General features: G+C 42.2%; 1 pseudogene; it reads right to left on the reverse strand.

Moving 5' to 3' along the window:
* Nucleotides 1–1,873: 1,873 nt before the first annotated feature.
* LOC124662230 lies at nucleotides 1,874–24,322 on the reverse strand (annotated as a pseudogene).
* Nucleotides 24,323–26,142: the final 1,820 nt, after the last annotated feature.

Here is a 26,142-nt window from a genome sequence, read left to right on the forward strand (position 1 = left end):
AAGAACAATATCTAGTCATCGTTTCCAACTGCCATCAACACTTAATGTACTTACCCACAATTACACTTAACTAGTATCAAGGTCTAGCTTTAGTTAATGCTAAAGCATTAAGTATAAGAATGGATGCGTATGAAAAGGGGCCGCCTTTTTATGATCAATAAGTGCAAGACAAATCACCAAGAAGATATACATTTAGGGTACCTCACGAATCAATGGACTGATCTACTTCAATGATACATTCTTATTACTATCATAAAGAAGTGCTATTAACATTTAAATTTTCTTAAATGACACTTGTGCACATAGTTTCATCAATGATAAGTTTCCCATGTAATTCTAGTAGTGCCAATAGTTTTCCTATGGATTTTCGGTAGTTACAGCTCATAGCACTGTTCATTGCTTCGAAATTCAATTGACCACTCAGCATATAACCAAAATTATACCAGAATGACCATACAACACTCCAAAAAAATACAAGTATTGCCCCTATCAGAAGGACAAAGCCAGGTTCTAAACTTCAGGGGGGCGAAATAGATACATATTGTCTTCACGAGGGGGGCAAAGATGGCTAAATAGCTAAGAAAATGAGTTATAATGCCTAATATTCTTCACAACATCTGAACATTGTAATTACTCATATTCTAGAAAAAAGTACTTGTAGGTAAACTATTTGGAGCATATATGGTCAGTAGGTGACAATGTAGTATGCTTAAAACATGTGAGCGACGAATCTTCATCATCTCAAGGTGAGCTGATGAACTCCTTTAAGCGAGCACTGAGAATTAATTTTTGTTAAGCCAAATAAAAAAAATTCTAACAAGTGGACACAAACTTAATGTATGGATTCTTATAGAAATGTGGCAGCTTTTTTTACAGATCAATGAGTAAGTCCCCCACGGATCAAATGACATTGGCCAATCCTTCCAAGCCTGGCCAGTCTATTTCAATAAGAATTCCTAGTACTAGCATTAAAGAGTGTACTACTAAAATGAAATTAATATTTCCTCAATAATGCTTTCCCGCATATTTCTGATAGGGGTAGCTTTCCTGTATAGTTGTGGTGGCGATATCTTTCCCTCGCAATTTCAAGGTCTGCGTTATTCATTACCTAGATATATTTCAATTCACTAGAGATGATTTTGTACAGCCCGACCAGCCATGCAACCGGGCGCGCTCCACATGAGGTGGCACGTCCACGGGCCTCTATTGGCGCATCGCCACGTGAGATCAAGTAGAATTAGCGCCACGGCACCAACTTCAACAGGGCCATCTCCAACTCGTCTCCCATGCAATGAATCCCCATTCTCTCCTCCAGGCACGCTTCCTCTCCTGCGCCGCCTTTGTTGCCTCCAGTGCCCGCCATCCCGAATCCACCGCACATGCCCTTGAAACAGTATTATCTAAAATACTAGTGTGCAGCTTTTCACCAACGAACAACACCAGGTCAGAGAAGTGCTGATAAATACCCCACCTTGGTTCAGTTAGCGGTCGAAATTATTAAGTATGGGTGATGGCCCCTCTATCCTGGGTACTCTCCCTTTCTGCAAAATAATCAAGTTCTTGTTCACGTACACAAGAGTGGAAAGGCCCATAAACAAAACCACATTTGCTTTGGCAGAAATTTATTTACTTAATCGCTACATTGCAGGTGCCCTTGTCATCTTGGAAGGTAGAGAGCAAGTAAAATGAAGATCCCGCTTATCTCTCTCTCTCTACAACTGTGAAGGCTTTCACCACTAACAACACCAACACCTGTCATTTTCCACTATTCTGGGCCTATGAAAATCGAACTGTATATAAGTTACTGGATTTCCCACCAATGCTGCCATAAATCACTATCCTCTTCTGAGTGTTGGGAATGTCAAAACACATGTTAGATGAAATAATGTGTTGGGTACGGAATACTCATGTCCATTGCAGTCGTCTTATAGCTTCTCTCCACAAGCGATATCACGACAAGCGACCAACAAGCGACAAACAGGAAATGGCTCTCGCCGTCAATGTTGTACCTCACACATTTTATATTCCTTCTTGCCATCCCTACGGTAGCTTAACACAGTATTAGACTGATATAAGGACATGCTATCTTTCCGGACATAATAAAAAAATATTTCAAACAAATTCTGCAAGAATTGCAGAAATAAAATTGATTGCTTGGAAAAATTGACACCTAATATACAAATGTATCTAACACATTTTACGTTCATAAGGATATTGTACAAATGTATCTAACACATTTTAGATTCATCAGGATGTCGGTGACTACTTACATAGTGTGGTTGTAAATGCCTTAGATAAACTGAGCAACATTTCCACATTTGTCAAAGGAAAGCAATAATGTTTCTGAAAGCATCGTCATTTCCCTATTCTCCAAATACTCAACATCACCAGTGTATTCAGATATGAAGGCAAATGGCATACCACATAAGGCTTCAGGCCTACTTTTCCTCCAGACTTAGGTCCCTTTACCCTCCACTCGGGAGAAAATTTAGGCCTTATATACAGAAAGCCATGAACATTGTATTGTATGTAACATTCTTGAAGACGAAGCTAGTATCTGATAGTATTTTAATTTATTACAACTTGATTCCTGCTCCTCACAACAACTACAAGTACCAGTGCCCAATTTATCACAAGGGAGGGAAAATAGGCACCTTCCTCACGAAATTTTAAGCCTTTGCAATTGCAAATATACTTCAGTGGCAAACCATCTTCATATCCTCTGCCTCAGCCCTCTCCATCCTAATAACTTCTAAATGGACGAGGCGTTTGCACCCGGGAGCATATGCTATCGGTTTTTGAAATAATTTTTGAACATATTTTAAAATATCTAAAAATATGAACATAAAATTGTCGCATACATCTCGACATTATATGTTCTTATAAAGTCGGTTCGTGAAAAACAGATTTGTGTTGTGTGCAAAAAAGACAAATTTGTGTGCTTAAAAAACCTTTTCAAAAGAAATTTCTTCTATCTTTTTCACACAGAACACACAAAATGTCAATTTTCCGCGTAACTTGGCGTGGTTCAGATTTTTGTTGACATTTTGAAATGATTTCTCGGGTACCCGGAGCATATGCTTCCAAGTTCAGAAGTGGTTTTCCTTTCTAAAAGCTCTTTTTTGCACTTGTGGAACAAAGGGAACATTGGTAAAGAAAAACCTTCCTTTCATTTGCAGCATTGCCAAGGACAGTTTGTACCTTTTTGCAGAATTCTTCCATGAATCATATGTCTAACATCATGTTTCTCATACATATACTCAACATAGCAGATGATGGCTTCTCCTGTATCAACTTCTACTGTTACTGCCACACCAGCAGCAGTATTCAGATCTAGAACTTCAATACGTACATTGTTTGTCCAACTATTTGACCTTTCCATTTGATGTTTTAGAAGTATTTGATGAGGGTTATTTAGACCGTTTTGATGGCGAGGTCCTCAAAAAAATGTTCCATTGCAGCTTTATCCGCCCCCTCAGCTTCATCATCTTCATTTTCTTCTTGTTCCTCCTCAATTTCCTTTTGTTTATCATTCTCATCTCCCTCTTTTTTGAGTCCTCCAGGAAATGGGTTGCATAGTAATCACCGCATAGCTTGCTAATCAACCTTTTGTAGGTGTCTCACGCATAAGTTTTCGTTTTTATTATTGGACCCATTTTCGTAGTTGGTTTCAGATTCTCTTCTCTCATTGACTGAGTTTTTTCTTCATTGCTAACTCTGTGTCTTCTTGCTTCCATCTATGTGACAAGGCCTGTGACAAAGGCACTTCGTCGGATAGACTTGTCTATGTATACCACAAATTGCTGAAGATATCCTTAATATATGCATCAACATGCATAATGAAGCTGAAAATAAATGTGCATTAGTTTAGTCCATCTATACCGAAAAACATGAAAATGTTAGAAGCATAATAAAACAAAAACCACAAGTAGTGGAGGGCATTGTCCTATCTTTTGCATCGTTCTGCAAAGCTCTATGATTTTTTCTCCACTTCTGAAAGAACCTTAAAAGTCGAGGAATGCATGGTTAGGCACCAAGAGATCAAAAAATATAATTAAATATTTTAAGTAATAAAATTTCTAACCTGCATACCACCTTCCTCCAATTTTGCTTGACCGGAAGACTTAGGGGCAATACTAGGAACCTAAGTCAACTCATTACTGAACTCCATCCTTGAAGATGTCAAAGTAGTGGCTGTAGATGACATTTATGTGAGCCTCTGAACTCTATTTTCAGTTGGGACAAATGGAAGCATTTTTCTCCTCTTCTTATGCATAACAAGCGAACGCTTCCTTCGCCTCTTAGCATCTATGCAGGTATGTAGTAAAATTGTTATGTTAAGACCAACTGTCAAGAGCTTAATTAGGTAGACAACGAATGATCATTGCAAGAAAATACTTGTGTCTTTTTCAATGTTATTTTTGTGGAAAATATGAACATTAAAAATATTCATGTTTTTGGCCAAGATCATGGGAAAACAGGAATATTGGAAGTATTGATGTTTTGGCCAGGATCATCAAGAGTTGGAGAGAGCCATGTTCCCTATGTAGAAGATATGTATGAATATGGTTGGGCAAAGCAAACGGCGACCGTGATTACAATGCATCAAGATGTTTAGGATAGAGAAGTATTCTTTTCCTATGGGATGCTGCACTGACTTTCCAGCACTTTGAGAAGTTCCACGAAAGTGAGAGCACAGCAACTGGCAGCCATACTTATGCCACCACTAGATAAAGGGATACACTCTTAAGCCTATTGGCATCACACAACTACAAGGATATTCAAGCCAGGAGAGGATATAGTTAGGGTAACTTTTAACACATCGTCTTCGATGACGGTGTATGACAAGGCACCTAGCAAAGATGAGTAACAGAAAAGGAGGCACAATGTAATTAGTTAAGACCATACCATCAAAATCCAGCTGTCCCCGATACTGTCATAATGGCCAGGTCGTCGAAATCCATACCACCATTATTATTACCGATGATAGCACCGTCCAGAAGCTTCCTGCATGTAATCCAAGCAATGATCAGACCGTCGCAAAACATGTTTCACAAAGTCATCGATGATAATGTCGTGCAGAAGCTCTCTTCATGTAATGCAAGTAATTATCAGATTGTCGTAAACCATGTTTAACCCCGTCCATGAAATCCAAGGAATGATCCGACTGTCACAAACCAATGCTCCACAAAATTTCATCAAGGATTAGACCAGCAAAAACAACACTGAAGACTGAGATTATGGAGAACAAACCTCTGTATAATCCAGCCGATGCTCAGGCCATGGTGAAGCTCCATCAATAAGGAGGGTTTGGTTCTGGTTTGCTTATGAGTGTTATGAAGCGCAATTAATGTGGACGAGCTGTTCATAGTCAGTTGTAATGTCGAATTCCTATACTAAGATGGTTGCTTCAGATGCATGACAGTGAAGAAGAAGCGGAGTGACGATTTCATCAAGGTGAAGTACCAAGATATTCATAAAGAAAGGACATGACATTTCAAGGTTAGTTTAATGTACCTATCCAATATTGGAGTCCTTTCTTTAGGAATTAAACAAATGAGTTGATGATGTGGTATGAGTTAGAAATTATTGAACTTGCCTAATTTTCTTTTGTGTGAATGGCTCAAACTTAAAAGCAACGCTGAACTGACCAGCTAGACATACACCTTGTTGGAAGACCAGTGATTTGCCCATGGCCTTCAAATTTGGTCAAGAACCCATCTCCAGGACAATTGTCGATGCACAACTGCATGACGAGTGGTGGGGGAGACTGGGAGCAGACCATGGTAGAGCTAAGAACTATCGGCCGTGTGAGAGTATATTTCCTCTATGCTTCTCATGTATTCAGTTTGTTAGCATAATAGAATGGAGTTCTTTCTCACATTTTGTTCAAAAAAAATAGGAGATAGGAAAATTGGTAGGTTTGGCGAGGGAAACTCGGCGATGCTCATTCGAGTGGGCTAGTGATAGATGGATGCCTTTGATGGCAAGAAAAGAAGTTGTGAGTCCATTGGCCAAAACCAGAGATGCAGACGGCGGCAAGTCTGCTATCCAGCATGGGTGGTGCAAAAAATAATCCTTCAAGTAAACAAGGTAGAGCAATCTGCAAAACTAGTGCCGCCATCAGTAATCCTGGAGTCGATGCAGGTTGATGAGATCTCTTCAAAGCCAGCAGTGCAGAACACCAATCAACAATCGAGTTAGAAGACTCAAGGAGTACCCTAGAACTGGTGGCGCCTAGGCCAAGGGCAATCTAGGGAGAAAGGTGACGATGAACCTAAAAAACCAATTCCGCGGAAGACAATCCATCATTTCTCCTTTGAGGGGCTAAGACTGCAGCCTAGCATTGGTTCAGGTCTCTATCATTGACGTCCGAGCGGGGCGGAGGAGTGCCATGGGTGGATCCACCATGGGGAGATTGTGTGCATACAATGTCGTCAGTGGGGAGCAAGGAGGTGATTGTTCCGAGGATGTCGCCAGGGAGGGCGCTGATGTAGTCGGCAACATGAATAAGGTCGACCATTGGTGGCACCTCCACATGCATCCCCGCCCGCACCGGCAATTCATCGGTGAAGCTGCAGACATGACCCTTCGTGGGGAGGCCATAGCGGCTGCACCATTATATGCCCCGTTTCATGGGCGCCACCACATGGCCTGCCATGGGTAGCTAAACCTAAGGGACGGCTTTGGGGAAGCATTGGGTCAAGGTTTCTCTCTAGGCTAGGAGGATGCAGGTCGATGGAATGTCGGAATTTATCGGAGATTAGCATGGGGAAATTGTAGAGATGCTAAGGGCATCTCCATCGGGTAGAGACAAATCGGTCGCCCAAACCGTACTTTTGCGTTGGCCCGAGTGGTCAAGCGTGCGCCACTGCTAACGAGGGGAATGGGATGTAGGGGAGGCTGGCCCATGCGTGCGCCACCAGCAGGAGAGGATGGCTATGTGCGGAAGCATCCAAGGCACGTGTGAACAAGGAGAAGCATGTCGTCTTCGAGGGTGCTGATGCAGTTCACTCCACCGCTACCTTGTCCCAACTGATGGGAGGAACGTCGGGGAAAGCCCGAGATCAGCTCCATGCACACCACATGGGAATCGACAAAGCTTTTTTTGCGAAAAGGGAATCGACAAAGCTAGTGTGAGGCTCGGGAGTATGTAGCACACATGTATCTAGCACAAATGTATCTAGCACATTTTAAGTTCATAGGGAAAACGTACAAACGACACATTTTACATTCATACCACAAATGTATCTAACACATTTTAAGTTCATAGGGAAAATGTACAAATGACACATTCATAACACAAATGTAACTAACACATTTTAAGTTCATAAGGAGAATGTACAAATGTATCTGACACATTTTAAATTCATAAGAATAGAGGGTGACTACTTACGAGAGTGGTTGTCAATGCCATTGATAAATGGATCAATGTTTCCACACTTGTCAGCGAAACCAATAAGCATTCTTGAAGCATCATCATTTTTCATCTTCTCTAAATAGTCAGCATCACCAGATATTCAGATATAAAGGAATATGGCATGCCAAATAAGGCGTCAGACCTACATTTCTTCTCGGCCTGTAGATCCCCTACCCTACAGAGAAAAACTCAGGCTTTATATACAGAAAGTAATGAACAGTGTATGTAACATTCTTGACGACGAAGCTGGTCTCTAGTAGTATTTTAATTTATCACAAACTGATTCCCGCTCCTCACAGGAACACAAGTACCAGTTCTAGTGCCTAGTTTATCACAAGGGAGGGGGACAAAGACACTTTTCTCAAGAGAGTATAATAAGCTTCTACAAATATACTCCAGTGATAGACCTTTCTTATTCATATCTTCTACATTATTGGGCCTCTCCATCCTAATATCTTATAAATGCTCCTGCACTTGCGGCCCGGAGAAATTATTAGTAAAGAAAAGATCATTTTCGTTTGCAGTGCCAAGATAGTATGCAAAACTTTTTGCAGAAGTCTTCCATGAATCATCTATGTACGATCATGTTTCTATACATATACTCAACAAAACAGATGGTGCCTCTTCTGAATCATCTTCTACTATGGCCGACAGCAATATTGAGATCTCAAACTCTAACTTATTTGTATATGACTTGAAGGGGCACGTGGCCGAGCACCTGCATGTAGGTGAAACTAGGGTCATTAAGGAAATCGGGCATTGGGGACTAGAACTAGCCGCCGAACATAGGGTAGCGGTCTGCATCCCCAGAGTGGCGGCTTAGCGTGTTGAGACAAACTTGATGGGTGTAGCACTGGCCTGGGAAGGAGAGTAACTCTAAGATGATCGGGACTAGGTTGTCACCAGAGACCTATTGGTTCAGGTCTCTATCATTGACGTCGGAGCGGGGCGGAGGAGTGCCATGGGTGGATCCACCATGGCGAGATTGTGTGAGGACAATGTCGTCAGTGGGGAGCAAGGAGGTGATGGTTCCATGGATGTCTCCAGGGAGGGCGCTGATGTAGTCGGCAACATGAATAGGGTCGACCATTGGTGGCGCCACCACATGCATCACCACCCGCACCGGCAATTCATCGGTGAAGCTGCAGACATGACCCTTCGTGGGGAGGTGATACGTCCAAAACGTATCTACTTTCCCGAACACTTTTGCTATTGTTTTGCCTCTAATTTGTGTATTTTGGATACAACTAACACGGACTAACGTTGTTTTCAGCAGAATTGCTCTAGTGTCTCGTTTTTGTGCAAAAATTTAACTTTCAGGAAAATCCCCGGAATTAATGTCGAAGGGCCTATTTTCCCAGAAGATTCACGGAGCCAGAAGGGCAGGCCTAGGGGAGGCCCAGGGCCCCCACACCATACGCCGGCGCGGCCTGGGGGGGCGCCACCCTATGGTGAGGCCGCCTCGGCCAGCCTCTGACGCCCCCCTCTGGACTATTTAAGGGTTTCGATCTAAAAACGCGAGAGGGGAAGTCGAAGTCGCTAGAAACCATCCAGAACGCCGCCACCATCGCGAAACTCCGTCTCGGGACCGGAAACTCCGTTCTGGCTTGATACACGTACAACACGCGTCCGTTGGGAACCCCAAGAGGAAGGTGTGATGCGTACAGCGGCAAGTTTCCCTCAGTAAGAAACCAAGGTTTATCGAACCAGTAGGAGCCAAGAAGCACGTTGAAGGTTGATGGTCGCGGAGTATAGTGCGGCGCAACACCAGGGATTCCGGCACCAACGTGGAACCTGCACAACACAACCAAATTACTTTGCCCCAACATGACAGTGAGGTTGTCAATCTCACCGGCTTGCTGTAACAAAGTATTAGATGTATAGTGTGGATGATGATGTTTGCAGAAAACAGTAGAACGAGTATTGCAGTAGATTGTATTCGATGTAAAAGAATGGACCGGGGTCCACGGTTCACTAGTGGTGTCTCTCCGATAAGAAATAGCATGTTGGGTGAACAAATTACGGTTGGGCAATTGACAAATAAAGATGGGATGACAATGCACATACATGTTATGATGAGTAGTGTGAAATTCAATTGGGCATTACGACAAAGTACATAGACCGCTATCCAGCATGCATCTATGCCTAAAAAGTCCACCTTCAGGATATCATCAGAACCCCTTCCAGTATTAAGTTGCAAACAACAGACAATTGCATTAAGTATGGTGCGTAATGTAATCAACACAAATATCCTTAGACATAGCATTGATGTTTTATCCCTAGTGACAACAGCACATCCACAACCTTAGAACTTTACGTCACTTGTCCCAGATTTAATGGAGGCATGAACCCACTATCGAGCATAAATACTCCCTCTTGGAGTTACAAGTAACGACTTGGCCAGAGTCTCTACTAATAACGGAGAGCATGCAAGATCATAAACAACACATAGATGATAGATTGATAATCAACATAACATATCATTCCATATTCATCGGATCCCAACAAACGCAACATGTAGCATTACAAATAGATGATCTTGATCATGTTAGGCAGCTCACAAGATCCGACAATGATAGCAAAATGAGGAGAAGACAACCATCTAGCTACTGCTATGGACCCATAGTCCAGGGGTGAACTACTCACACATCACTCCGGAGGCGACCATGGCGGTGAAGAGTCCTCACGGGAGATGATTCCCTCTCCGACGAGGTGCGGGAGGCGATCTCTCGAATCCCCGAGATGGGATTGGCGGCGGCGGCGTCTCTGGAAGGTTTTTCGTATAGTGGCTCTCGGTACTGGAGTTATTATCGAAGAAGGCTTCTTATAGGCGGAAGGGTAGGTTTAGGGGCGACGCGAGGGGCCCACACAACAGGGCGGCGCGGCCCTGGCGTGTCGCCGCCTCGTCGCCCCACTTCGTTTCCCTTTCGGACTTCTGGAAGCTTCGTGGAAAAATAAGATCCTGGGCGTTGATTTCGTCCATTAGAGAATATTTCCTTACTAGGATTTCTGAAACCAAAAACTGCAGACAGACAACTGGCTCTTCGGCATCTTGTTAATAGGTTAGTGTCGGAAAATGCATAAATATGACATAAAGTATGTATAAAACATGTGTGTATCATCATAAAACAAGCATGGAACATAAGAAATTATCGATACGTTGGAGACGTATCAGCATCCCCAAGCTTAGTTCCTACTCGTCCCCGAGTAGGTAAACGATAACAAAGATAATTTCTGAAGTGATATGCTATCATAAGCTTGATCAATACTATTGTAAGCACATGTAATGAATGCAGCGATTCGAAGCAATGGTAAAGACAATGATTAAACAACTGAATCATATAGCAAAGACTTTTCATGAATAGTACTTTCAAGACAAGCATCAATAAGTCTTGCATAAGAGTTAACTCATAAAGCAATAAATTCATAGTAAAGGCATTGAAACAACACAAAGGAAGATATAAGTTTCAGCGGTTGCTTTCAACTTCAACATGTATATCTCATGGATAATTGTCAATGCAAAGTAATATGATGAATGCAAATATGCAAGTATGTAAGAATCAATGCACAGTTAACACAAGTGTTTGCTTCTAAGATGGAAGGAAATAGGTAAACTGACTCAACATAAAAGTAAAAGAAAGGCCCTTCGAAGAGGGAAGCATGGATTGCTATATTTGTGCTAGAGCTATTATTTTGAAAACAAGAAACAATTTTGTCAACGGTAGTAATAAAGCGTATGTATTATGTATAAGATATCCTACAAGTTGCAAGCCTCATGCATAGATTACCAATAGTGCCCGCACCTTGTCCTAATTAGCTCGGATTTTCATGGATTATCATCGCAATACATATGTTTTTACCAAGTATCACAAAGGGGTACCTCTATGCCGCCTGTACAAAGGTCTAAGGAGAAAGCTCGCATTGGATTTCTCGCTTTTGATTATTCTCAACTTAGACATCCATACTGGGACAACATAGACAACAGATAATGGAATCCTCTTTAATGCATAAGCATTCAACAACAAATAATATTCTCATAAGAGATTGAGGATTGTTGTCCAAAACTGAAACTTCCACCATGGATCATGGCTTTAGTTAGCGGCCCAATGTTCTTCTCTAACAATATGCATGCTCAAACCATTCAACTCATGATAAATCACCCTTACTTCAGACAAGACGAACATGCATAGCAACTCACATGATATTCAACAAAGTGTTGATGGCGTCCCCAGGAACATGGTTATCGCTCAACAAGCAACTTAATAAGAAATAAGATAAATAAGTACATATTCAATACCACAATAGTTTTTAAGATATTTTTACCATGAGCTATATATTGCAAAGACAAAGAATGGAATTTTTAAGGTAGCACTCAAGAAATTTACTTTGGAATGGCAGAGAAATACCATGTATTAGGTAGGTATGGTGGACACAAATGGCATAGTTTTTGGCTCAAGGATTTTGGATGCATGAGAAGTAATCCCTCTCAATACAAGGCTTAGGCTAGCAAGGTTGTTTGAAGCAAACACAAGTATGAACCGAGTACAGACAAAACTCACATAAAAACATATTGCAAGCATTATAAGACTCTACACTGTCTTCCTTGTTGTTCAAACCCTTACTAGAAAATATCTAGACCTTAGAGAGAACAATCATGCAAACCAAATTTTAGCAAGCTCTATGTAGTTCTTCACTAATAGGTGCAAAGTATATGATGCAAGAGCTTAAAAATGATCCATATGAGCACAACAATTGCCAAGTATCAAATTATTCAAGACATTATACCAATTACCACATGTAGCATTTTCTGTTTCCAACCATATAACAATTAACGAAGGCAGTTTCAACCTTCGCCATGAACATTATGAGTAAAGCTAAGGACATATTTGTCCATATGCAACAGCGGAGCGTGTCTCTCTCCCACACAATGAATGCTAGGATCCAATTTTATTCAAACAAAACAAAAACAAGAACATACAGACGCTCCAAATAAAGCACATAAGATGTGATGGAATAAAAATATAGTTTCACTAGAGGAACCTGATAATGTTGTCGATGAAGAAGGGGATGCCTTGGGCATCCCCAAGCTTAGATGCTTGAGTCTTCTTGAAATATGCAGGGATGAACCACCGGGGCATCCCCAAGCTTAGAACTTTCACTCTCCTTGATCATATTGTATCATCCTCCTCTCTTGATCCTTGAAAACTTCCTCCACACCAAACTCAAAACAACTCATTAGAGGGTTAGTGCATAATCAAAATTCACATGTTCAGAGGTGACATAATCATTCTTAACACTTCTGGACATTGCACAAAGCTACTGAAAGCTAATGGAATAAAGAAATCCATCAAGCATATCAAAACAGGCAATGCGAAATAAAAGGCAGAATCTGTCAAAAGCAGAACGATCAGTAAAGACGAATTTTTTAGGTGCACCAGACTTGCTCAAATGAAAATGCTCAAATTGAATGAAAGTTGCGTACATATCTGAGGATCAAGCACGTAAATTGGCAGATTTTTCTGAGTTACCTACAGAGAACCCTGCGCAAATTCGTGAAAGCAAGAAATCTGTTTCTACGCAGTAATCCAAATCTAGTATGAACCTTACTATCAAAGACTTTACTTGGCACAACAATGCAATAAAATAAAGATAAGGAGAGGTTGCTACAGTAGTAACAACTTCCAAGACTCAAATATAAAACAAAAGTGCAGAAGTAAAATCATGGGTTGTCTCACATAAGCGCTTTTCTTTAACGCCTTTCAGCTAGGCGCAGAAAGTGTGTATCAAGTATTATCGAGAGATGAAGCATCAACATCATAATTTGTTCTAATGATAGACTCAAAAGGTAACTTCATTCTCTTTCTAGGGAAGTGTTCCATACCTTTCTTGAGAGGAAATTGATATTTAATATTACCTTCCTTCATATCAATGATAGCACCAACGGTTCGAAGAAAAGGTCTTCCCAATATAATGGGACAAGATGCATTGCATTCAATATCCAACACAACAAAATCAACGGGGACAAGGTTATTGTTAACCGTAATGAAAACATTATCAATCCTCCCCAACGGTTTCTTTGTAGAGTTATCAGCAAGATTAACATCCAAATAACAATTTTTCAATGGTGGCAAGTCAAGCATATTATAGATTTTCCTAGGCATAACGGAAATACTTGCACCAAGATCACATAAAGCATTACAATCAAAATCATTGACCTTCATCTTAATGATGGGCTCCCAACCATCTTCTAACTTCCTAGGAATAGAAATTTCACGATTTAGTTTCTCTTCTCTAGCTTTTATGAGAGCATTTGTAATATGTTTCGTAAAGGCCAAATTTATAGCACTAGCATTAGGACTTTTAGCAAGTTTTTGTAAGAACTTTATAACTTCAGAGATGTGACAATCATCAAAATCTAAACCATTATCATCTAAAGCAATGGGATCATTGTCCCCAATATTGGAAAAAATTCAGCAGTTTTATCACAAGTAGTTTCAGCAGTTTTGCAAGCTTTGCATTAGGAGTAGAAACATTGCCAACACCAATTATTTTACCATTGATAGTAGGAGGTGTATCAACATCTGAAGCATGTGCATTACTAGTGGTGGTAATAGTTCAAACTTTAGCTATATTATTGTCTTTAGCATATTCTTCTTTTTCCCACCTAGCACGCAATTCGGCCATCAATCTTATATTCTCATTAATTCTAATTTGTATGGCGTTTGCTGTAGTAACAATTTTATTATCAATATCCTCAGGTTTAGCAGCCATTTTATTAATTAAGGAAGATTGTGACGCAGACATGTATGAGATTCGGTTTTCAGCATTTGAAAGCTTAGTTTGCAAACCCGAAATCTCCATATTCAAATTTTCAAGTTGATTTCCTATATTTTTCAACAAGGTAGATTGTTCATTCATAGTTTTAGTAAACAATTGATTTTTCTCATATTGTGATTGCATAAAGCTCTTAGTAGATCTTTCAATTTCTAGCATCTTTTCCTCATTAGGTGAAACATATCTACCATAAGAATTACCATAATCATTACCACTAGCAGGATATGGCCTATAGTTGTTACCCAAATTATTCCTATTAGCATTGTTGTTGAAATTATTATTTTTAATGAAGTTCACATCAACATGTTCTTCTTGAGCAATCAATGAAGCTAATGGAACATTATTAGGATCAACATTAGTCCTACCATTCACAAGCATAAGCATAATAGCATCAATCTTATCACTCAAGGAGGAGGTTTCTTCAACAGAATTTACCTTCTTACCTTGTGGAGCTCTTTCCGTGTGCCATTCAGAGTAATTAATCATCATAGTATCAAGAAGCTTTGTTGTGGCGCCTAGAGTGATAGACATAAAAGTACCTCCAGCAGCTGAATCCAATAGGTTCCGCGAAGAAAAAAATCAATCCTGCATAAAAGGTTTGGATGATCATCCAAGTAGTCAGTCCATGGGTAGGGCAATTTTTAACCAAAGATTTCATTCTTTCCCATGCTTGGGCAACATGCCCATTATCCAATTGCTTAAAATTCATTATGCTACTTCTCAAAGATATAATTTTAGCAGGAGGATAATATCTACCAATGAAAGCATCCTTACATTTAGTCCATGAATCAATACTATTCTTAGGCAAAGATAGCAACCAATCTTTAGCTCTTCCTCTTAATGAGAAAGGAAACACTTTTAATTTTATAATGTCACCATCTACATCCTTATACTTTTGCATTTCACATAATTCAACAAAATTATTAAGATGGGCAGCGGCATCATCGGAACTAACACCGAGAAAATTGCTCTCTCATAACAAGATTTAGTAAAGCAGGTTTAATTTCAAAGAATTCTGCTGTACTAGCAGGTGGAGCAATAGGTGTGCATAAGAAATCATTATTATTTGTGTTTGTGAAGTCACACAACTTAGTATTTTCAGGAGTACCCATTTTAGCAATAGTAAATAAAGCAAACTAGATAAAATAAATGTAAGTAACTAATTTTTTTGTGTTTTTTATATTGCAAACAAGACAGTAAATAAAGTAAAGCAAGTAACTAATTTTTTTGTATTTTGATATAGTGCAGCAAACAAAGTAGTAAATAAAATTAAGCAAGACAAAAACAAAGTAAAGAGATTGGAAGTGGAGACTCCCCTTGCAGCGTCTTGATCTCCCCGGCAACGGCGCCAGAAAAATGTGCTTGATACGCGTACAACACGCGTCCGTTGGGAATCTCAAGATGAAGGTGTGATGCGTACAGCGGCAAGTTTCCCTCAGTAAGAAACCAAGGTTTATCGAACCAGTAGGAGCCAAGAAGCACGTTGAAGGTTGATGGTGGTGGAGTGTAGTGCGGCGCAACACCAGGGATTCTGGCGCCAACGTGGAACCTGCACAACACAACCAAATTACTTTGCCCCAACGTGACGGTGAGGTTGTCAATCTCACCGGCTTGCTGTAACAAAGGATTAGATGTATAGTGTGGATGATGATGTTTGCAGAAAACAGTAGAACGAGTATTGCAGTAGATTGTATTCGATGTAAAAGAATGGACTGGGGTCCACAGTTCACTAGTGGTGTCTCTCCAATAAGAAATAGCATGTTGGGTGAATAAATTACAGTTGGGCAATTGATGCCATGACAATGCACATACATGTTATGATGAGTAGTGTGAAATTCAATTGGGCATTACGACAAAGTACATAGACCGCTATCCAGCATGCATCTATGCCTAAAAAGTCCACCTTCAGGTTATCATCCGAACCCCTTCCAGTATTAAGTTGCAAACAACAGACAATTGCATTAAGTATGGTGCGTAATGTAATCAACACAAATATCCTTAGACATAGCATTGATGTTTTATCCCTAGTGGCAACAACACATCCACAACCTTAGAACTTCAGTCACTTGTCCCAGATTTAATGGAGGCATGAACCCACTATCGAGCATAAATACTCCCTCTTGGAGTTACAAGTAACGACTTGGCCAGAGCCTCTACTAATAACGGAGAGCATGCAAGATCATAAACAGCACATAGATGATAGATTGATAATGAACATAACATAGCATTCCATATTCATCGGATCCCAACAAACGCAACATGTAGCATTACAAATAGATGATCTTGATCATGTTAGGCAGCTCACAAGATCTGACAATGATAGCACAATGAGGATAAGACAACCATCTAGCTACTGCTATGGACCAATAGTCCAGGGGTGAACTACTCACACATCACTCCGGAGGAGACCATGGCGGTGAAGAGTCCTCCGGGAGATGATTCCCCTCTCCGGCGGGGTGCGGGAGGCGATCTCTGAATCCCCCGAGATGGGATTGGCGGCGGCGGCGTCTCTGGAAGGTTTTTCGTATCGTGGCTCTCGGTACTGGAGTTATTATCGACGAAGGCTTCTTATAGGCGGAAGTGTAGGTTTAGGGGCGACGCGAGGGGCCCACACAACAGGGCGGCGCGGCCCCAGGCCTGGACGCGCGGCCCTGGCGTGTCACCGCCTCGTCGCCCCACTTCGTTTCCCTTTCGGACTTCTGGAAGCTTCGTGGAAAAATAAGATCCTAGGCGTTGATTTCGTCCAATTCCGAGAATATTTCCTTACTAGGAGTTCTGAAACCAAAAACAGCAGAAAACAGCAACTGGCTCTTCGGCATCTTGTTAATAGGTTAGTGCCGGAAAATGCATAAATATGACATAAAGTATGTATAAAACATGTGTGTATCATCATAAAACAAGCATGGAACATAAGAAATTATCGATACGTTGGAGACGTATCATGGCACTCCGCCGGGACGGGGAATTGGAGGAGATCATCGCCATCATCACCACCGACGCCTCTCCATCGACCAGCCATGTTTCCCCCATCTATGTGTGAGTAATTCCCCCGCTGTAGGCTGAAGGGGATGGTAGGGATTGGATGAGATTGGTCATGTAATAGCATAAGATTGTTAGGGCATAGTGCCTAGTGTCCGTAATTGGTACTTTGATGATATTGTTGCAACTTGGTATGCTTAATGCTTGTCCCTAGGACCGAGTGCCATGATCTCAGATATGAACATGTTATTGTTTCATGATGATGTTCATTGTTTTATGATCTTACCTGCAAGTTGTATACACATGTCGCTGTCCGGAACCCGAGGCCCCAAAGTGACGAGAATTGGGACAACCGGAGGGAAGGCGGTGATGTGAGGATCACATGTGTTCACGGAGTGTTAATGCTTTACTCCGGTGCTCTATTAAAAGGAGTACCTTAATTTCCGATAGATTCCCTAGAGTCCGGATGCCCATCGGCTGGTAGGACAAAAGATGTTGTGCAAGTTTCTCATTGCGAGCACGTACGACTAAATATGGAACACATGCCTATGGATTGTTTAGTACTTGGATATTGTTTATTACTATCTGCAAATGCCCTACTTTGATTGTTACATGAGTTTCTCTCATCCATGCAACGCCCGTTCATCCATCCCTGTGCCTACGGTATTTTAATCCTGCTGTTTACTATAATCACTACTGCTGTCTTTGTTACTCTGCTACTGTTATTTCACTATCGCTATCTGCTATAAACTGTTACTCTACTGATAAACTCTTGCGAGCAATTCTGTTTCAGGTGCAGCTGAATTGACAACTCAGCTTGTTAAGGCTTTCAAGTATTCTTTGTCTCCCCTTGTGTCGAATCAATAAATTGGGTTCTACTTCCCGCGAAGACTGTTGCGATCCCCTATACTTGTGGGTCATCAAGACTATTTTCTGGCGTCGTTGCCGGGGAGCATAGCTTTATTTGGAAGTTCACTTGGATTGATATTGTTCGCTGCAATTCTCCATCATGGGTAAATATCGCGATCCTAAAGTCGCCATATTACCATCCACTACAAGAAAAGGTACAACTCTGAGTACCTCTGCTGCTCTTGATTCACCATCTGTGATAAGTCAACTTGTTTCACCAACACAAGCTTCACATGCTGGTACTTCTGCTGAATCTGAAAACTCTTATCATTTTGATGATGCTTCTGTTGTGCTTGATGATAGTGGTTCATTGGGATCTTTTCTAGATGCTACAATTTCTAGGTCTAGACAAATTGAAAATACTGAAACTCCTAATGAAAATGCTGCTACACCTGTTAATTCACTCGAGTCTATTGAATACTCTAGTGATGATCCTGATGAGGATTATGTGGAACTTGATGATGATTTTATTGATAAATGCAATGCTACTACTGATGCAAGAAAAATTAAAAAGTTTCTTGCACAACATACTGTTAGATATAAACTATCTCCTGATCCTAAATTTGCCACATCTCCTATAAACATTAAGGATAAAGATTATGATTTTTCTCTTGATCTATCTCATATAGCTATTGTTGAGAAAACACCCTTTTGTGGTACTGAAAAAGAAAGTGATGTAGAACACATGAATGAACTTTCTACTTTGAGTAGCTTGTTTTCTGATGATGTCAAGATGCGTACTTATTTTGTTGCTAAAATTTTTCCTTTCTCATTAAAGGATGATGCTAAAACTTGGTATAATAGTTTGCCTCCTGGTTCTATTGATAGTCCAAGTTGTTTGCTTGATGTTTTCTTTCGGAAATACTTTCCTGCCAGTGCTCAACATATTGCTTTGCAGAAAATTTGTAGCTTTGAACAGGAAGATGGAGAGAAATTGCCTGAAGCTTGGGCAAGATTTTGCTCTCTTATCAGAGCTCGACCTAGACATGATCTGGAAAAGCATGATTTACTTGATATATTTTATAGTGGACTAACCATTGAGTCTAGAGCATACTTGGATAGTTGTGTTGGTTGTGTTTTCAGGAAAAGAACTCCAGACGAAGCTGAAGAATTATTGGCTAAAATAGGCCGGAATCATGATGATTGGACTACATCTGAACCAGCCCCGACTCCAATATTGAAGAAGAGGCGTTTGATTAAATTAAATGATGAAGATATGAGGGAAGCCAAGAAATCTCTTGAGGAGAAAGGTATTAAATCTGAAGATGTGAAGAACTTACCTCCCATAGAAGATTTATGTAAGATAATTCCCCCTTCATCCATGATTGAGGTAAATTCTCTTCAACACTTTACTAGGGAAGATATTCCGTATTCAAAACCTCCTGCTCAATGCTTAGATGAGTTTGATAATTATATTGTTAAGCAAGAAAATTTTAATATGAGAGTAGAGAATCATTTAATGGAAAATTCTCAAGCTATTAGTAATTTTCATGATATTGTGGAGAGAACCTCCAATGATGTTAAGATGCTTGTTAAACATTTTCATATGGTTCAAACTCAAATTGATCAACTCACTAAAGTGCAAAATGACTTGTTAAAAAATAGTTCTAAAGAGAAACATGCTTATGAAGTAACAACTAGAGGCGGTGTTTCCACTCAGGATCCTCTATATCCTGAGGGGCATCCCAAAAGAGTTGAACAAGATTCTCAACGAATTGAACCTAGTGCTCCTTCTAAGAAAAAGAAAAAGAAACATAAAACTGTTGTAGAATCCTCTGAGCCTGTTAATGATCCTAATAGTATTTCTATTTATGATGCTAAAACTGAAAGTGGTAATGAACATGATAAGGATAATGATAAGAATGATGCTTCTGATAAAGAAGAAGTTGAAGATGAACCTGAAAAGCATGCTAAAAATAAAAAGTATACTAGAGAAGATTTTATTGCTAAGAAACATGGTAATGAAAGGGAACCTTGGGTTCAAAAGCAAATGCCTTTTCCTGCTAAGAAACTAAAATCAAAGGAAGAAGAACACTATAATAAATTTTACGATTGGATGAAACCTTTATTCTTGCAAATCCCTTTGACTGATGCAATTAAATTGCCTCCTTATTCAAAGTATATGAAAGATATTATCTCTAACAAAAGGAAAATTCCTAATGAGGAGATTTCCACTATGCTTGCTAATTACTCTTTCAATGGCAAAGTTCCAAAGAAGCTGGGCGACCCAGGCATACCGACTATTCCGTGTTCTATTAAGAATAATTATGTTAGAACTGCTCTATGTGATTTGGGAGCGGGTGTTAGTGTTATGCCTATTTCTCTTTACAAGAGACTTTATTTAGATAATTTCTAACATAATTAGAGCAGCACTGGAGCGGGAGATGGGTGGGGCGGACACCGGAGGCCGGGATGGAGACTCCTCACAGAACATTTTAGATGATTTTAGAGAGGGAGTCTCCCACCGTCAAGAAACGATGAAGACGTCCAAACTCGAAAACGCAATATAAGATGCATGCGGATTCCGTTTTCGATGAACATGGACTTGTTGTAAAGCTAGCAACAAGCTCAAGAACCGCACACAGAGAAACACCAAGAAGCAATAAGGATATGCAAAGTATGCAAAGGATTGAGCTCCCTAAGACGATGTGATCAAGTTACCCAACCGAAAGCCCCTCTTAATAGTGCGGCTATCTATCCTATAATCCGGTCTCTCATCAACCACCCTGAGACCGGTAAAAGGAACACCTATCAAGGCCATACCTTTGCCTTGCGCATCCCGCTTGATCTTGATGATAACTCTTCAAGCTTCGCTCAAGCCGGAGTGCCTCACTTGATCAATGTTGCTTCGTGAAGACTCACAAATGCTCCCCCATACACTATGATGGAAAAGCCCAATTGATGCACATCTTCACATGTCCATTATCACCAAATGGACGGAAAGCTTCAAGCATGTGATCCACTTGAGATGCTCATCTTGAACTTGCCCAACTCAACCTTGTATCTTCTCATACTCACATGAGATAGAGCATGGCTAATATTGAGTTCCACATAAGAACTCCATCTTTATTTCTTCTTCTTGATCATATCACATATATATCTTCGAACCGATGATCTTGATGCCAACACACAGGATGTATCTTTATTTACATGGCATCCATACTTGAATCCAACACATGGAATACAAGAAGAACCTATGAAATATCCCTTCATATAAACTCAATGAAAACATTAGTCCATAGGGGTTATCATTAATTACCAAAACCACACATAGGGGCAATGTACCCTTCCAGGCGGCGCGTCGTCGTCCGTTCACCAATGACGACGACGAAGACGCCATTTCTTCCAGTTTCAACTCCTCGAAGGGCGCGTCGTCCTCCAGTTCCGACGAGGAGGTGACAAGCAAGAGGCGCAGGAGTTTCCACGACAACGACGCAGGGCCTTCTAACAAGAAGGCCAAAAAATAGTTTTAGTTTATATGTTTTTAAATTTCTTCTTCTTTGTATGTTAAATATGTTTGAATCTAGTCGGTTGAAGTATCCGGTTAATTGTTTAGGCTATACTCTATTCGATTGGACCAACATGACATCATGAGTACAACTTTTTCGCGTTTAAAACTTGATCATTCAACAAAATTGAAAAGAAGTAGCACAAAAAAAAACAGTTGCATGTCCAAAATGCGTCGGACCGCTGGAGGTAGCCCCCGATGCAAACGGTCATTTCGCCCCTCGCGGTCATTTTGGCGTCCGCCAGGCGACGGAAACGGACGCGAACGGACAATTTCGACGTCCGAAATCCGTCGCGCCCGCCGGAGATGCTCTTAGCCTACACTTGCTGACTTGCACAGCACAGAAGTATGGGACCTTGCTTTTGCACCATGTCCAGTCAAATCAGCAGGGACACTGTACCTCGCCCCTGGAGTCACGGTGAATCCTGGAATTTTGCTTCGTGCGACCTGCACCCATGCCTCCACCTCTCTCTGTTCTTGATCAACTTCCCGCTCGTCCAAGATCGAGCAAACAAGAACAAAAGCGGGATAAAAAGATGGCGATCCATATGTTCGATTATGTACATGCAAGCTCTGTTGTACCCTGTGTTCTAAGTGGGATTATTTATCCATTGGTGCTTAGTTTAGTTCACAAGTAGAAAGACATTATCAAAGAAACCACTTTATTCTGAAGTGTAATTTTTTAACTGTTTAATATACTCCTTCCGATCCATATTACTTGATGTTAAAATGGATGTATCTACAACTAAAATGTATCTAGATATATCTATATTAGTGTCAAGTAATATGAATCGGAGAAATTGTTTATTTTTTGTCAGCTCAATACATCAAGAATTTTCAAGATTAACTTAAGTCTCATTGGGATATGGCTTAGAAGCATCAGAAAAACCTACCCACATACGTGGTGATTGTGTTTTGCAGCAGAACGTATGTTGCGCAAGCCGACAGGTCATGGGGACTCGTAAAAGTTTTAGTGGCTGGAGACTTCACCTGATTCAATCATAGACTTTGCAACTTAAATATGTCATTAAGGATTTACCTTAGACGGAAGCACATCAAAGAAGATGAATCTCGATCATGCCGAACAACGGAAGAAGCTAAGTTGAAGGACCTAAGTACATCATAGAAGATCGATCGTATGCAGGAGAGGACCAATTGACCAGTGCACAAATTGGTAGTCGGTACCCACGGGCTATGAATCTTTGCATATATCCGTCCACCGCCGCTTGTATCGCTGCCCACAGCTGCTCATATTGCGTCTACGTTGTCGGGCGAGTTCATCTGGCCGTCCGCTGCGTGTATCATCGACTCAGGTGGCGTCATCTTGACGACTGGCGTCGTGGCTCTGGGACACAAAACACAAGACGAAAACCTCAGACAAACAAACCTGGACTGTGGTGACTGACGATGTGCATGCTTTCACACCTCCAAAACTTTCGACTTCAGGTCCCTACCAACGATCGGGTCATTGAGGAGGCTATGTAAGAGACCGATGAATATTGTGTCGCTCTTAGCGACGTGCGAGAGTTTGAGGCCCTATGCAAGCGTATCCCTGCGGCGCTGCCATCCCCTCCATGGGCACGGCCGCTGCCGCCAACCAGTACGTGCCTACAACGACATCACCCAGTCCCACCGTCTTGTATCGACCCCAGCAGCAGTGTTGACCCGCTCGACTCCCACCGACCCCGATCAGCCGAGATGCCCGACTCACCGGACACCGACGGCAACTGCCGGCGTTGGGCTCGCGGCTCGCCGATGTTGGCTTCTTCTTTTGCCGTCACGGAAGCCTGATGCGATGCCATACGCTCCTTGCTGGTTCATACTGATCCTCGTTTTGAGCAACCCATATTGATCCTCGTGTGCGTGGCCTAAATATATAGTGCAGAGACCCGTCCGTAGAATCATGTTCAAGTCAGAGTCGTAATATACAATGATCTCAAAGCCAGAGTCCGTGTTTGGAAATTGATGGCTTAGGTTTCCAGCTCGGTCATAAGCCTTTGCTTGCTGGAGGCCCACTTATGCTTCTGACGTTCTGGAGGCCCACTTGCTAGACGGTACTGTGTGGATATTTTTGACGAGACAAACGAGCGAAACGATAACAATGGACTGCGGGTTTATTTACCAGAATTGGAGGGGCTAACTGAAAAACGTCCGACGGACGACGGAAACCGTTTTTGCTTTATTATTAGGGAGAGACTAGGGAATAGGAATCTTCCATGATTTCATTTACAGAACTCGATCGCTACCAAATAAAAACTGTCATAATTCCAGACTGGAACAGATCAAGAAAAAATGACAAAAGGATCGGCAAAAGCTCATGTCCATAAAAATGGACCCATAAATGGCTTCAAACAGAACAACCCGACGTTGTTAAATACAGTAGCAAATTGCGACCATTCACGTCTAACTGCTAACTAACGAGAAATTGCTGCGTGACGGCCAAAGCAGAATCAAATGAGCCGAGCGCTGACCCGTCGCTGCATGATGTTCCGGGACGCGTTGTCGCCAAAACGAAGACCAGCTCGTCGTCGCCCTCGCGACGACTTGGCACCGAGCATCTGAAGAAGAGTCGCCCTCCTCGAGTGAAACTAACCTGGCTGCAAGCTCGACGACATGGCCGGGAGCAACCTGCCATGCACTGGCGGAGCTTCGTTGGGGCCAAACCGGGCCATGGCCCGCCCTGGTTTTTGGCGAAAAAACAAGTAACCCGCTGCATCTAAAGCCCAGCCCAACAACATGCACTTCCTTGTACGCTGCCTTCCAGTCGCTCGTTTCTCTCGACTTGACAGAAAGCCATGGCCGTGACCCGCGAGAGCGTCTGGCTAGGTTTAGCGATGAAAGAAAACGAAGGGGAAATCGGGTTAAATGGTGAAGCGGAGCGCAGAGGCACATCAGCGCCGCTCCGCCTCCGGCAGGTAGGGGGTTGCCGCAGCCCGCAGAGATGGCCGCCCTGCACGGGCCGGCAGGATTTCTAGCATCCGGCAGCCAACGGCCTGACGCTGCGACCTAGGGACTGCTGCGATCGAATTGATACCGTTTCGTCTCCAATTACTCTCTCCAAGCAATCTTCTTTCTTTTCCCAAATTATTAGTTAGCAATTTTATACCCTCTATTGTTCATAGTTCGCTGAATTGTGAACTCGTTCTTCAGTTTTGCAAATTGTAATAGCCAACAGCCATGGAAAAGGCTACTCGAGAAGTATTCTTTGCATTCTTTTTAGACTGGCCCGCCCAGAAATATTTCTGAAGCTCCGCCACTGCTGCCATGTATTTGTTAGAATCAAGACTGTGTATGAACTCGAAGACACCCGGAGTTAATTACAGTTTTCAAAATACTAACTCACGACTAGCTGCTCACTAGCAGGTCGGCCTCGGCGCGCGGCTCACCAGCACGCAGCGACCGCCGCTACCACGTCCACCTCGTGTTCCAGGCGCTCACCGCGCCCACGGCGTCGCTGGTGCGCGAGATGGCGTCCGGCCTCGTGCGCACCGCGCTCGCGCGTTCTCCACGGGCACCGGCACGGCGGGCATGAAGCTGCTGAGGAGATGGTGTCGCGCGCATATAGCAATGGCGGATAAGACATCTTACGAACTGTCCACTACCAAACTCTGGGAATATCTGAGTTGCTCCGGCAGCCATTGCCTGCACGTAGAACAAGTCGCAATCAGTACAGAAGCAAGACAAGGAGAGGGGGAGAGAGAATGGATGGGGTCGATGTATAGTATAGAAGACTGGAGGTACGGCGGAACTGCGGGGCAATGGAGACGACTGGAGGCAAGGCAGCACGGCGGCACGATGGAGACGACTGGAGGCACGGCGGAGCAGCCACCATGGTCGTTGCAGATCTGACGACCACAACAGCGGACAAGGTGGCGGGCGGGAAAAAATGCTCCCAGCGGCGCGGTGGAGCGTGGTGGTCGACGGAGCAGCCGCCGTGCCTGGGGAAGATGGCCGGCGGCAAGAGCACGAGGAATCAGTGAAAAGGATGGGGAAATCGAGGACAGTAGTGATTTTTGGGCAGAGTCAGCATCAGCGTCTCTAGCTAGGGGCTACTACCCCAGACATGAATAGAGACTAGGCTCAGGCAGCGGGTCGAGCTCAGAAAAAGCCAGAGAAAAAGCGTCTGGTGATGCGACGGGAAAATTGACCAAAGGATGGAAAATATTCAACCCAACTGTTCCTTGCACGAATCTCGAGATCCGAACGAACGGTACAAAATACATCCATGCAAAATCCGCACTCTTTTAACTACCCCTGCTTTTTGATTGAAATTACATGTTCTGCCACCGCTAAATGAGATAACGTTCCGTTTCATATCGAGAGGCCGCGATTTTACTTCAGCAACACCGTCTAGAGGAAGGGAGTCCTACAGTAGTTTGAGAGTCGACCCCGGTGAATCGGGCCGACCCGAGGCTTTCCTCGACGGCGATGCCGGTGGGGTGATGCTGAGGCGAGGTGCCGGAGTTTGTAGGATAGTTTCTAGATATTATAT

The sequence above is a fragment of the Lolium rigidum genome, chromosome 6, assembly GCF_022539505.1.
Source record: "Lolium rigidum isolate FL_2022 chromosome 6, APGP_CSIRO_Lrig_0.1, whole genome shotgun sequence".
In the NCBI taxonomy this organism is placed as follows: Eukaryota; Viridiplantae; Streptophyta; class Magnoliopsida; order Poales; family Poaceae; genus Lolium; species Lolium rigidum.